This window comes from Schistocerca serialis, chromosome 3 (genome assembly GCF_023864345.2).
Source record: "Schistocerca serialis cubense isolate TAMUIC-IGC-003099 chromosome 3, iqSchSeri2.2, whole genome shotgun sequence".
Lineage (NCBI taxonomy): Eukaryota > Metazoa > Arthropoda > Insecta > Orthoptera > Acrididae > Schistocerca > Schistocerca serialis.
The window spans coordinates 645960254-645973567 of NC_064640.1; positions in this window are offsets into that span (position 1 = coordinate 645960254).

Below are 13314 nucleotides of genomic sequence, written 5' to 3' on the forward strand. Positions count from 1 at the left end.
ACCATCCAGTGACCCCTGTGGTCTGAGGATGACACGACGGCCGGTCGGTACCGTTCGGTGTTCATGGCCTGTTCGGGCGGAGTTTATATACAGAGAAATCACCGCTACAGTTTGTACAGAAGGTAACTGAAAGAAATACGCAATGAGACAAACCAGAAATGCCACTTTTCAAAAATGGCTCTGAGCACTATGGGACCTAACATCTGTGGTCATCAGTCCCCTATAAGTTAGAACTACTTAAACCTAACTAACCTAAGAACATCACACACATCCATGCCCAAGGCAGGATTCGAACCTGCGACCGGAGCAGCCGCGCGGCTCCGGACTGAGCGCCTAGAACCGCTAGACCACCGCGGCCAAATGCCACTTTTATTCAAAGACTGTAATTACAATGGAGTCACCTCTATTCTACATGGTACCCTGGACATTACAAAAGGCGAGGCATGGTTCTTAATAGGGTGTGAGATCACCACGGACGACAGTGCACTTCGAAAAGTACAGTGGGGAGAGTACTTGTCAAACAACCGTTACATTCCTGTCGTACATGCTTCCATACTGGTAAGATGTTCTTGTGGTAGGGCGTCCCATTCCTCCAACACAGCACTGACAACTGTTGGATTGTCGTTGCTGCTTTTGGACGTGCTGCAATACGTCTCCCCAATGCAACCTTCACGTACTCGATGAGATTTAAGTCGTGGTAATGGGCAGGCCAATTCATTCGTTGAATATCTTCTCTTTCCAAGATGTCCTCCATCTGCACTGTTCATTGCAGTTGCCCATTATCATCCATGACAACGGTCATGGTCTAATACACCCCTTAAAAGGTGCACATGGGGAAGCGATACAGAGTCACAGTAATGTTGACCACTGAGTGTTCCATGTTCAAAGTTTTGGATGTCAGTACGCCCATAGTACCTGGACCGCCAAAGTGATTATGTTGCAAAATGCTGGACGTACTCTCACATGGGTGGGAACACGTAATGCACCCAGGAATATTGTCGCACGTGATCGTTTTGGTGGTCCAAATGTTGTGGTGTGGGGAGACACAACGTTGCATGGGCTTGCTGATCTCCAAATCTTTGAATACGGTACACTCACTGACCAGTGTTAGTGTGACACTGTACTCGTTCCCTACTTGCGTATTTTCGGATGAGCACTCGGCCCTGACTTCATTATTATGGATGATAATGTGCGACCACATCGAACTGCGCAAGTGGAGGGGATCTTTGAATGAGAGGAAAGTCAGCCAATGAATTGGCCCGCTCGTTCCCCCGACTTAAATCCCATCGAGTGCATGTGCGATGCGTTAGTGAGACGTACTGCAACAACGACTATCCAGCAATTGTCAATGCGTTGTTGGAGGAATGGGACGCCCTCCCAAAAGAACTCTTTACCAACTTTGTCGCCAGCATTGGTGCACGTTGCAGAGTACGCATTGCCGTCCGTGTTGATCAGACACCGTACTAAGAACTACATCGCCTTTTGTAATGTTCACGAGACCATCAGGGATGGCAGTGACTTCAGTGTAATTATTGCCTTTGAACAAAAGTGTCAATTCTGTTACCTCATTGCTTATTTCTCGTAGTTACCTTGTGCACTACACTTTAGCAGTGTAGGGTATAAGTTTCACTCAGATATGTTGCATGACAGTGACATAGCATACGGAAGTTATTTTCGTCCAGTAGTTTTGCACACCAGTGTATGTGTGCACACATAAATGCTTTAAGTTAAGTAGAGTAATTTATTGCGAGCACTGATTAGTTTTTTGATGCTTGCAGTGAGCAGCGGGAGAATGGAGGAGAGAAGCTGTTTATAGTCGCAGACGTTAGAACTCACTCCAAGAACAAACCTGACATGGACTTAAAAGGTGTTTTGTGCAGTTTCAGCGAGAAGTCAACGCTGGATGCTAGGCAGCAGAAGGAACAAGTATCTGGAGAAAAACGGCCATATCAAAAACGAGGTAGGCGAAGGAAGCAGGAGCTACGTACAAAAGAAGATGCGGATATCACATGGGTGGAAGGTGCGGACACAAATAAGCCAGATACAAAACACAACCGTCGAGTGACTGAGGAGCATAATTATACACGAAGGTAAGTACACGCTGTGGCATATTCCTCGAATCATTTCCTTAAATCGCACTAGACTATGGTGAGCTGGCAGTACATTGTACCACCATTCAGTCGTGGAAATGAGTTCTCCATGAACATAAACTTACGTACAATCAAAAATTTAGGTCATATTTCGCGTGTATAATTTCTAAAGTGTTACAGGGCTAAGCCAATCTTACTAGCAAAACAGTTTTCATTCGAGATTATCCAGAATGTGCACTCATAAATATGTGGAACCAAAATTGCGTGTTTTAAAAAGGAATCAAAACTAGACACTGCCCCAAAACAACAAACCGGTTAATAACAATTGGTTGTTTCTAGGTGCCATGTTGAGTTTATATAATAATGTATTATATCAATATCGCCTAATTACTAAAGTTTTCAGATTACCGGTTGTGCCAAATTATTTCCATCTTCAGATGTGACAATGAATCCACAAACAGTTGCGTTTGGAGATATAAACTCAAATTCTATGCATTCTGAACATCACGAAAAGGCACCAAAAATGTCAATAAAGTGTGCGTCATGTAGTCATATTAAAATAATTAAAATAGAAAGGGTAGTTATTATGTTGTGAAAAAAGTTATGTGTTTGTCGATTATTTTTCCGCTCTTATCCTCTTGTTAGGCGTCTCTGACCGAGATATTGTTATTCTGCGAGCCCTGAAACGATTATTTCAATTAAACTATTTGTACTAATGTGTTAGTATTCAGTTTAACGTATCAAGTGAAACGTAACAGTTATGAGAAAAACTGAGCTAGTGTGAATTGAAATTACAAGATTGTTTACACTAAATAGGAAATGCTATTCTGATGTTCTATAAAGTATAATTTGTTATGTATGTGAAATCTTATGGGACATAACTGCTAAGGTCATCAGTCCCTAAGCTTGCACACTGCTTAACCTAAATTATCCTAAGGACAAACACAATCACACACACCCATGCCCGAGGGAGGTCTCGAACCTCCACCGGGATCAGCTGCACAGTACATGACTGCAGCGCCTCAGACCGCTCGGCTAATCCCGCGCGGCTATAATTTATTGGCTCGCTGAATTACATTAGGCTTCTTAGGCCATTGTCAGGCGACAAATGAATGTTGCAGTCGCAGATAAAATAAAGTGTGACTTCCACATATGCTGTATGTGGAAGAAACAAAAATTCATGAGATATAGTGTTTAAAGAGAAAAATATTACTTTTTAATGTTACGCCGTAAAAGTTACATCCAAGTGAAAACGAAATATACAGTTTTACGTGGAAATCGCTGCATTTATATCAGATCAAAAATAAAGTTGACTTTTAAACTGTAATCTAATATTTTTGTAACTGAAAATACGTAAACTGTAAATTCAAATTTATTTTCCATCTCTGAAATGTGATGATATTGTTATAAAAGACTTTATTTTAATGAAGTTAAATGTAGCTACTTCTATGTGAAATAAAAGCAGAATACTTTCCTTTGAAAACACTCTACATCACATCATTCTTCTGTATAATATCTGTGTAAGTCGTCTGTCGTTTTATCTTTCTTGGTGACATTCAGTTGTCACCTGACGATGGTATACGAAGCCAAATGCCAGTATGTGACGAAATAAATAATATTTTTCAGTATCTCAAGTTAGTGTTCCCTACTAAATATTGTTGTCATGTTGTGATGACTGACAGAAAAATCACTTACAGTTACAAGTTTATTCCAAACAGTCACACTGTATTTCATTTATACTACGCGTTTCAGATGTTTAAATCTCCATCATGTGGTGAAGTTATGCCAATTAATATTGTTAAGATCTTTGTACATTTCATTGTTTTCTTCCATATGTTTCTAACCTCGTGTGCTGCATAACAAATGAAACGTGACAATCGCGTAAGAAATACTGGTCCTGTTTCTAACTGACAGTTTGGAAACGTGAGAAAGTCACGTAAAATCTCTGGTAATTCTATTTCGTGCATCATGACAAAAACAGTAACGGCTCGTTTTACTACTGAGATGTTGCCAGTTGGTCTTCACCTGCGAGAAATCCATTCACGGGAGCAGTTCGATGCAGACAGGTATTATGGCCCACGATAAATAAGTCTGCACGTTTCATAAGTTGTACTTATTGCACCATCTCAGCTCTGTACCTCTGTGCGTTAGCAATATACCACTGACAAAGCTATGAAGTCATTACAACATGACAGTCAGCCAGGCTAGAAACATATCAACAATCGTGACTGTTTCACTAATGTTCATGTAAGTGTATTAAGTACTGTAATTCCTCCGAAGACATGTGTGACTGTAAGCATTCTTCAAACTGAAAATAATCAAAAACGTGCTTATTTGAGAAGAGCACATTTCTGCTAATTTTAATGTTCTAATTACGATCTTGGTGACAATCGAAAATCCCTTATCCTCAGTGCTGAGCTTGGATGACATAGTCTCGTGCGTCTGAGGCACAGACCAAGTGTCCTGCATACAATCTGCTCTCGAAAACTGCTACTCTTTAGGCATCTGCAGACAGATGTTTTGCAGAAACAGAAGTAAAATTAGATCAACTATCGATAATGTTCAGCCATCTCCAGTGGCAGACGCTACAAAATAGGCGTTCATCATGATGTGCCTTACTGTTGAAGTTTCGACAGTGTGCACTATCTGATCATAAGTATCCGGATAGCTGTTAATGGACATGGACATGAATACGAGGTGTCTCTACAATACACCTTTAAGGCGGTTTGAACTCTGCTGGAGTCACTTTGAATGTGGTGTCTGAAAGTCTATGGAGGATTGACAGCCCTTTTCCCCGCAAGAGCCCAGATTAGAGACAGTAGTGATGTTGGACACGAGGGTTTGGAACGGAGTCGACGTTCTAACTCATCTAAAAGAGATTTCTTTGGGTTCTTTCCAGATTCCGGGAAGGAGTGGTATTGTCCATAAACCTTTGCTTTAGAGATACTGCTTTATGACAAGGTGCATTTGTCATGTCGATACAGTCATCGTCTCTGAACGGTTCAACTACTGTACGCAGTTCACAATGCTTCCGCATTTAGTATGCTCTTACGCTCAATAATGGGAACACATCATAGCCACGAAAAACATCCATTCCATAACACCGTCACTTCCATACTTCGCTGTTAGCACTACTAATGATGGCAAGTAAAATTCGCCAGGCATTCGCCAAACCCCAGCACTTCCACTAGATTGCTGCAGGATGTAGCGTGATTCATCATTACAGATCACTCGTTTCCAGGCATCCACTGCCCCGTGGCCTCGCACTTTACAGTACCTCAAGCGTCGCTTGGCATTGACTACAGAAAAGTGTGGGTTATGATGCGCTGCTGGACCATTTACACCGTTATTTTTAACTCCATACATACAGTTGCTGTGCTAGGTCGAGTGCTGGTTGGACTTCGGAGCTCAGAGCGATTCCTTCTGCTGATTTCATGCAATTTTTTCCAGCTACCTTCTGCATTGCTGGACGGTCCGTGGCCATCAGTACTTGAGGACTCACTGGTCTTGGTTTTAGAAATGTTGAAATGTTAGTCAGGTGACGCCCAGTGACTATTCCATATTCAAAGTCGCTGTGCTACCCTTATCGCCCATTCTCCTGTTACTGTTTCTCTACTGACAACACGGTACTCACTGCCTACCTTTAAACTTGAGGCTCCACGTTTCGTAACATCTAGTGCTTAATTCCACATTAAATGGGGTGTCCGAATACTTTTTACCAGATAGATTAATTTCTCGTAAGGGTAAACTACTATACAGGGTGTACCAAAAAGAATTATCCGGCAATTATTTGGCAAGTCTATATTTCTGAAACTGATAAAAATATACAATGTATTTTATTTTTTGATGAACAGAAAACTCAAAAATAATTTTTTTCATACCTTTCCATAGGTGTTCATACGCTACTCTTGAGATGCACGGCATATGGGAGTGCTATGTTCAAATTGTTCCCACACTGTAGGGAGCATGTCTTGAGTTACAGCTTCCACAGCTGCTGTTAAGCGATGTATCAGTTCATTCATTGTTGTTGGCAGCGGAGGCACATAACCAGAGTCTTTTATAAACCCCCACAAGAAATAAACACATACAGTCAGGTACAGTGACCTTAGAGGCCAGTAATGTAAGGCTGAATCATTTGTTCCAGTGCGATCGAGCCATCGTTCAGTAATCTTCCGATTTAAAAATTCCCGCACTTCCCCATCCTGTTGGTAAATGAAGTCGTTCGAATGTCTCCAACTGTGGAAAAAGAAAATTCTCAAGCATATCGAGATATGTACTTGCTGTAATAGTGTTCTCGGCAATGAAAAATGGGCCACACACCTTTTCCCGTCAATCTGCACAAAACGCATTAAATTTTAGAGAGTCCTTCTCATGTTGTAGAACTTCATATAATCGTTCTGTTCCCATATTCTCACATTATGACGGTTCATCTTTCCATTTAAATGGAATGTTGCCTCGTCAATAAACACTTAGCGCGGAAGAAAACTGTCATCCTCCATCTTGCCAAGAACTAAACGTTGTCGAGCCGCACGGCGAACTGATTTCTGCGGACTCCTTGTGAAACTATGGCGGATTCGTTCGACGTCTGTGTCAGACACTCGGGGACGGCCCGGCGATGTGCCTTTACACGAACAACTTGTTTCTCAGAATTGTTCATGCCATCGTCTAAATGCTCTGTGCTGTAGGAGGATCCACACCATACCTATTACGGAAGTCACGCTGAACAGTTATTACTGACCCGCACTGCTCAAAACGTAGAACACAAAACGCTTTCTGTTGTTCCGACACCATTTTTATTAGAACTAGTGGACATTGATACGAGGTGTCTCTACAATCTTCAGATGTGACATCTTCAGATGTGACAATGAATCCACAAACAGTTGCGTTTGGAGATATAAACTCAAATTCTATGCATTCTGAACATCACGAAAAGGCACCAAAAATGTCAATAAAGTGTGCGTCATGTAGTCATATTAAAATAATTAAAATAGAAAGGGTAGTTATTATGTTGTGAAAAAAGTTATGTGTTTGTCGATTATTTTTCCGCTCTTATCCTCTTGTTAGGCGTCTCTGACCGAGATATTGTTATTCTGCGAGCCCTGAAACGATTATTTCAATTAAACTATTTGTACTAATGTGTTAGTATTCAGTTTAACGTATCAAGTGAAACGTAACAGTTATGAGAAAAACTGAGCTAGTGTGAATTGAAATTACAAGATTGTTTACACTAAATAGGAAATGCTATTCTGATGTTCTATAAAGTATAATTTGTTATGTATGTGAAATCTTATGGGACATAACTGCTAAGGTCATCAGTCCCTAAGCTTGCACACTGCTTAACCTAAATTATCCTAAGGACAAACACAATCACACACACCCATGCCCGAGGGAGGTCTCGAACCTCCACCGGGATCAGCTGCACAGTACATGACTGCAGCGCCTCAGACCGCTCGGCTAATCCCGCGCGGCTATAATTTATTGGCTCGCTGAATTACATTAGGCTTCTTAGGCCATTGTCAGGCGACAAATGAATGTTGCAGTCGCAGATAAAATAAAGTGTGACTTCCACATATGCTGTATGTGGAAGAAACAAAAATTCATGAGATATAGTGTTTAAAGAGAAAAATATTACTTTTTAATGTTACGCCGTAAAAGTTACATCCAAGTGAAAACGAAATATACAGTTTTACGTGGAAATCGCTGCATTTATATCAGATCAAAAATAAAGTTGACTTTTAAACTGTAATCTAATATTTTTGTAACTGAAAATACGTAAACTGTAAATTCAAATTTATTTTCCATCTCTGAAATGTGATGATATTGTTATAAAAGACTTTATTTTAATGAAGTTAAATGTAGCTACTTCTATGTGAAATAAAAGCAGAATACTTTCCTTTGAAAACACTCTACATCACATCATTCTTCTGTATAATATCTGTGTAAGTCGTCTGTCGTTTTATCTTTCTTGGTGACATTCAGTTGTCACCTGACGATGGTATACGAAGCCAAATGCCAGTATGTGACGAAATAAATAATATTTTTCAGTATCTCAAGTTAGTGTTCCCTACTAAATATTGTTGTCATGTTGTGATGACTGACAGAAAAATCACTTACAGTTACAAGTTTATTCCAAACAGTCACACTGTATTTCATTTATACTACGCGTTTCAGATGTTTAAATCTCCATCATGTGGTGAAGTTATGCCAATTAATATTGTTAAGATCTTTGTACATTTCATTGTTTTCTTCCATATGTTTCTAACCTCGTGTGCTGCATAACAAATGAAACGTGACAATCGCGTAAGAAATACTGGTCCTGTTTCTAACTGACAGTTTGGAAACGTGAGAAAGTCACGTAAAATCTCTGGTAATTCTATTTCGTGCATCATGACAAAAACAGTAACGGCTCGTTTTACTACTGAGATGTTGCCAGTTGGTCTTCACCTGCGAGAAATCCATTCACGGGAGCAGTTCGATGCAGACAGGTATTATGGCCCACGATAAATAAGTCTGCACGTTTCATAAGTTGTACTTATTGCACCATCTCAGCTCTGTACCTCTGTGCGTTAGCAATATACCACTGACAAAGCTATGAAGTCATTACAACATGACAGTCAGCCAGGCTAGAAACATATCAACAATCGTGACTGTTTCACTAATGTTCATGTAAGTGTATTAAGTACTGTAATTCCTCCGAAGACATGTGTGACTGTAAGCATTCTTCAAACTGAAAATAATCAAAAACGTGCTTATTTGAGAAGAGCACATTTCTGCTAATTTTAATGTTCTAATTACGATCTTTGTGACAATCGAAAATCCCTTATCCTCAGTGCTGAGCTTGGATGACATAGTCTCGTGCGTCTGAGGCACAGACCAAGTGTCCTGCATACAATCTGCTCTCGAAAACTGCTACTCTTTAGGCATCTGCAGACAGATGTTTTGCAGAAACAGAAGTAAAATTAGATCAACTATCGATAATGTTCAGCCATCTCCAGTGGCAGACGCTACAAAATAGGCGTTCATCATGATGTGCCTTACTGTTGAAGTTTCGACAGTGTGCACTATCTGATCATAAGTATCCGGATAGCTGTTAATGGACATGGACATGAATACGAGGTGTCTCTACAATACACCTTTAAGGCGGTTTGAACTCTGCTGGAGTCACTTTGAATGTGGTGTCTGAAAGTCTATGGAGGATTGACAGCCCTTTTCCCCGCAAGAGCCCAGATTAGAGACAGTAGTGATGTTGGACACGAGGGTTTGGAACGGAGTCGACGTTCTAACTCATCTAAAAGAGATTTCTTTGGGTTCTTTCCAGATTCCGGGAAGGAGTGGTATTGTCCATAAACCTTTGCTTTAGAGATACTGCTTTATGACAAGGTGCATTTGTCATGTCGATACAGTCATCGTCTCTGAACGGTTCAACTACTGTACGCAGTTCACAATGCTTCCGCATTTAGTATGCTCTTACGCTCAATAATGGGAACACATCATAGCCACGAAAAACATCCATTCCATAACACCGTCACTTCCATACTTCGCTGTTAGCACTACTAATGATGGCAAGTAAAATTCGCCAGGCATTCGCCAAACCCCAGCACTTCCACTAGATTGCTGCAGGATGTAGCGTGATTCATCATTACAGATCACTCGTTTCCAGGCATCCACTGCCCCGTGGCCTCGCACTTTACAGTACCTCAAGCGTCGCTTGGCATTGACTACAGAAAAGTGTGGGTTATGATGCGCTGCTGGACCATTTACACCGTTATTTTTAACTCCATACATACAGTTGCTGTGCTAGGTCGAGTGCTGGTTGGACTTCGGAGCTCAGAGCGATTCCTTCTGCTGATTTCATGCAATTTTTTCCAGCTACCTTCTGCATTGCTGGACGGTCCGTGGCCATCAGTACTTGAGGACTCACTGGTCTTGGTTTTAGAAATGTTGAAATGTTAGTCAGGTGACGCCCAGTGACTATTCCATATTCAAAGTCGCTGTGCTACCCTTATCGCCCATTCTCCTGTTACTGTTTCTCTACTGACAACACGGTACTCACTGCCTACCTTTAAACTTGAGGCTCCACGTTTCGTAACATCTAGTGCTTAATTCCACATTAAATGGGGTGTCCGAATACTTTTTACCAGATAGATTAATTTCTCGTAAGGGTAAACTACTATACAGGGTGTACCAAAAAGAATTATCCGGCAATTATTTGGCAAGTCTATATTTCTGAAACTGATAAAAATATACAATGTATTTTATTTTTTGATGAACAGAAAACTCAAAAATAATTTTTTTCATACCTTTCCATAGGTGTTCATACGCTACTCTTGAGATGCACGGCATATGGGAGTGCTATGTTCAAATTGTTCCCACACTGTAGGGAGCATGTCTTGAGTTACAGCTTCCACAGCTGCTGTTAAGCGATGTATCAGTTCATTCATTGTTGTTGGCAGCGGAGGCACATAACCAGAGTCTTTTATAAACCCCCACAAGAAATAAACACATACAGTCAGGTACAGTGACCTTAGAGGCCAGTAATGTAAGGCTGAATCATTTGTTCCAGTGCGATCGAGCCATCGTTCAGTAATCTTCCGATTTAAAAATTCCCGCACTTCCCCATCCTGTTGGTAAATGAAGTCGTTCGAATGTCTCCAACTGTGGAAAAAGAAAATTCTCAAGCATATCGAGATATGTACTTGCTGTAATAGTGTTCTCGGCAATGAAAAATGGGCCACACACCTTTTCCCGTCAATCTGCACAAAACGCATTAAATTTTAGAGAGTCCTTCTCATGTTGTAGAACTTCATATAATCGTTCTGTTCCCATATTCTCACATTATGACGGTTCATCTTTCCATTTAAATGGAATGTTGCCTCGTCAATAAACACTTAGCGCGGAAGAAAACTGTCATCCTCCATCTTGCCAAGAACTAAACGTTGTCGAGCCGCACGGCGAACTGATTTCTGCGGACTCCTTGTGAAACTATGGCGGATTCGTTCGACGTCTGTGTCAGACACTCGGGGACGGCCCGGCGATGTGCCTTTACACGAACAACTTGTTTCTCAGAATTGTTCATGCCATCGTCTAAATGCTCTGTGCTGTAGGAGGATCCACACCATACCTATTACGGAAGTCACGCTGAACAGTTATTACTGACCCGCACTGCTCAAAACGTAGAACACAAAACGCTTTCTGTTGTTCCGACACCATTTTTATTAGAACTAGTGGACATTGATACGAGGTGTCTCTACAATCTTCAGATGTGACATCTTCAGATGTGACAATGAATCCACAAACAGTTGCGTTTGGAGATATAAACTCAAATTCTATGCATTCTGAACATCACGAAAAGGCACCAAAAATGTCAATAAAGTGTGCGTCATGTAGTCATATTAAAATAATTAAAATAGAAAGGGTAGTTATTATGTTGTGAAAAAAGTTATGTGTTTGTCGATTATTTTTCCGCTCTTATCCTCTTGTTAGGCGTCTCTGACCGAGATATTGTTATTCTGCGAGCCCTGAAACGATTATTTCAATTAAACTATTTGTACTAATGTGTTAGTATTCAGTTTAACGTATCAAGTGAAACGTAACAGTTATGAGAAAAACTGAGCTAGTGTGAATTGAAATTACAAGATTGTTTACACTAAATAGGAAATGCTATTCTGATGTTCTATAAAGTATAATTTGTTATGTATGTGAAATCTTATGGGACATAACTGCTAAGGTCATCAGTCCCTAAGCTTGCACACTGCTTAACCTAAATTATCCTAAGGACAAACACAATCACACACACCCATGCCCGAGGGAGGTCTCGAACCTCCACCGGGATCAGCTGCACAGTACATGACTGCAGCGCCTCAGACCGCTCGGCTAATCCCGCGCGGCTATAATTTATTGGCTCGCTGAATTACATTAGGCTTCTTAGGCCATTGTCAGGCGACAAATGAATGTTGCAGTCGCAGATAAAATAAAGTGTGACTTCCACATATGCTGTATGTGGAAGAAACAAAAATTCATGAGATATAGTGTTTAAAGAGAAAAATATTACTTTTTAATGTTACGCCGTAAAAGTTACATCCAAGTGAAAACGAAATATACAGTTTTACGTGGAAATCGCTGCATTTATATCAGATCAAAAATAAAGTTGACTTTTAAACTGTAATCTAATATTTTTGTAACTGAAAATACGTAAACTGTAAATTCAAATTTATTTTCCATCTCTGAAATGTGATGATATTGTTATAAAAGACTTTATTTTAATGAAGTTAAATGTAGCTACTTCTATGTGAAATAAAAGCAGAATACTTTCCTTTGAAAACACTCTACATCACATCATTCTTCTGTATAATATCTGTGTAAGTCGTCTGTCGTTTTATCTTTCTTGGTGACATTCAGTTGTCACCTGACGATGGTATACGAAGCCAAATGCCAGTATGTGACGAAATAAATAATATTTTTCAGTATCTCAAGTTAGTGTTCCCTACTAAATATTGTTGTCATGTTGTGATGACTGACAGAAAAATCACTTACAGTTACAAGTTTATTCCAAACAGTCACACTGTATTTCATTTATACTACGCGTTTCAGATGTTTAAATCTCCATCATGTGGTGAAGTTATGCCAATTAATATTGTTAAGATCTTTGTACATTTCATTGTTTTCTTCCATATGTTTCTAACCTCGTGTGCTGCATAACAAATGAAACGTGACAATCGCGTAAGAAATACTGGTCCTGTTTCTAACTGACAGTTTGGAAACGTGAGAAAGTCACGTAAAATCTCTGGTAATTCTATTTCGTGCATCATGACAAAAACAGTAACGGCTCGTTTTACTACTGAGATGTTGCCAGTTGGTCTTCACCTGCGAGAAATCCATTCACGGGAGCAGTTCGATGCAGACAGGTATTATGGCCCACGATAAATAAGTCTGCACGTTTCATAAGTTGTACTTATTGCACCATCTCAGCTCTGTACCTCTGTGCGTTAGCAATATACCACTAACAAAGCTATGAAGTCATTACAACATGACAGTCAGCCAGGCTAGAAACATATCAACAATCGTGACTGTTTCACTAATGTTCATGTAAGTGTATTAAGTACTGTAATTCCTCCGAAGACATGTGTGACTGTAAGCATTCTTCAAACTGAAAATAATCAAAAACGTGCTTATTTGAGAAGAGCACATTTCTGCTAATTTTAATGTTCTAATTACGATCTTTGTG